At 37.6% G+C, this 2,688-nt stretch overlaps 1 pseudogene; it reads left to right on the plus strand.

Annotated features, from left to right (window-relative positions):
• Nucleotides 1-224: 224 nt before the first annotated feature.
• Nucleotides 225-858, plus strand: LOC131820921 (large ribosomal subunit protein uL16-like; annotated as a pseudogene).
• The last annotated feature ends 1,830 nt before the right edge of the window (nt 859-2,688 follow it).

Genomic DNA, 2,688 nt, shown 5'->3' on the forward strand with positions numbered 1-2,688 from the left:
GCCATAAAAAAAAGTTTTAAGAAAAGCTGAGATTTCATAAGAAAATACCAAACTTATTTTCAATCTTGATCTGATCCAATCCAATTGGAAGTCCTAATTTCATAAATTTTTGGTTAGATACAAAACAAAGTTTTGTAGCTTGTGATTACACAATAAGTGGAAAGGTAGAAAAGAGACTGTCTTCTCTTTGCCCTTGGCATTCCACTGAAGATCCTGATGTCATCATGGGTTACACACTGCCTAAAGTTACCGGTATTGTTAAGAACAAGCCATATCCAAAGCCTCACTCCTACAGAGGTGTCCCTGATGCCAGGATCTGTACCTTTGACCTGGGGTAGAAGAAAGAAAAGATGGATGAGTGCCTAGTATGTGGCTAGATGATGTCAGATGAATAGCAGCAGCTCTCCTCTGAAGCCCTGGAAGCTGTCCGTATTTGTATTGACAAGTACAGGATGAAAAGTTGGGGCAAAGTTGGTTTTCACATCTGAGTGTGGCTCCACCTCTTCCACTTCATCCTTCTCAACAAGATGTCCTATGCTGGTTCTAGACAGGTATGTGGAGTGCCCTTGGAAAGCCCCAAGGCACAGCAGCCAGGGTCAACATTGGTCAAGTCATCGTGCCCATCTGTCCCAAGTTGTAGAACAAGGAGCATGTGACTGAGGCCCTACACAGGGCCAAGTTCAAGTTCCCTGGCTTCCAGAAGATCCACATTTCCAAGAAGTGGAGCTTAACTGAGTTTGATGCAGATGAATTTGAAGACATGGTAGCTGAAAAATGGCTCTTCCCAGATGGCTGTGGGATCAAATACATTCCAAATCATGGCCCCTCCTGGACAAATGCCAGGCTGTGCACTCATGAGAACCTTGGCACTGCCCCCTCCTTACTCATGGCAGCCAATAAATCCTACTTCCTGCCTAACAGAGATAGATAGAGAGAGAAAGAGACTAAATTCTCAGAAAAAACATACTTACTTCCTTCTTGCGGGGTGCAGGTAGGAAGTGGCTTTCTATCACCTCCTGATGGCAAAATACTTAAATTGCAAAGACAAGTCTAAAGGTTTGATGCATCCTATTACTGTCATAAGCTTTGTAGCCTGTTTAACTTTTTCAATATGTGTTTGCCTAATACATCTTAATTTTAATGAAGGAATCGCTCAGACTCAGTTTTTCCAAATACTACTGGTAGAGATGCAATGAGCACTGCTCCAAGAGTACAAGGAATGGAGAAAGTGGGCTTCTAGTTGTGGTGTTAATGGTATATGCCTTTGATTATTCTGCACCCTCGTTAGCTGTCTCCTCAACAGCTAAATATGAAGACTTAAACTTTTCCTGCATAAAGGTTATAAGTACAAATGAAATCACATTTAAAAAGTACTGCATATATTGCTGGGAGATTAAATTGGGATGGAGGTAGTTTTGGTGTGAAAAACCTTTGATTTTTGCATACTTTTGACCCAAGAATTCCACTTTTAGGGAATTATTTTAAGGAAATAATTAGGGATGTACATAAAGCTTTAGCTGCAAAGGACATTCATTCCTCTAATTTCATGATGGTAGAAATGCTGAAAATGACAAAAATGACTCAAATTAGGGGTTTGGATAAATAACTTACAGTAGATCCATACATTGAAGTGCTAAACAGCAGTGGGAAATGATGATCTGGAGAATTTTTATGAATATATACTGAATAGTTTCCATGTCGCTAAATGAAAAAGCATGTAGAAAATAATATGTTTAGTATAATTACATTTTTGAATTAAATATGTATAGAAAAAAAACTGAGAGAATATGCTCTAAAATGTTATCAGCAGTTATCTATGTTGGAGAGAGGAATGGCTTTTATTTTCTTATTTTTGCTTAAGACTATTTTCTACATCTTTTACTTTTATATAATAACTTTTATTGTTTTTCCTTATTACAAAGGTTTATGGAATAAAATTTATAAGTATAAAGCATTTTTTATGCTTACTTCTCAAATCAGGACACTATAATAATGAGAACTCAAATTCAAAAGTCTGCATCTTTAAGAGCTTTGCCAACTGACATTTGTCCTTGTCACAGACAAAACACTTTTCTATTTATGTTTACAGCATTGAAAAATGCACAGTATCCTACAACACAAGGAGGGAGATTTATAATAAAGCCCTTCATCTCGGTGCATGAGTATACCTGTAAATCATTCAACAGACTCACATTAAGTATAAGCCTCAAAGCAGCAGATGTATCAAGCAAACAATAAAATTTGAGTGTGTCTGCACTATCTGCATCTTTGTTTCTCTGTGTAAGAACGAATGTCTTGCTAAACTCTCTGTTCCAGAGCCATCTCATTGTTCATTCAACATATATTTACTTTGGGACTATGTATTATCACCTGAGCCTGGTACCATGATTCTGGAAAATCAGGTTGCTGGTAATTCTCTGGAATCAGAGTCCTTGCAAACACGCAGCAATACCTCTGACATAGCGGAGGTCCTGTATGTAATATCAAATAAGGAAAATACATTAGCTCTGCCCTCAGGAAACTTACTTTCTGGTTAAGAAGGAAAAAAGGGCATACACTGAATTACTAGGGAAAAAATGCCATTCATCATTTCTTTCAACAAGATTTATTTGGAACTTACTGATGATGGGCAACTTGCCAGACAGAGTGCATAGGATATATGGCACAAAGTTAGAATATAATTCAGAA

Source organism: Mustela lutreola, chromosome X (assembly GCF_030435805.1).
Source record: "Mustela lutreola isolate mMusLut2 chromosome X, mMusLut2.pri, whole genome shotgun sequence".
Taxonomy (NCBI): Eukaryota; Metazoa; Chordata; class Mammalia; order Carnivora; family Mustelidae; genus Mustela; species Mustela lutreola.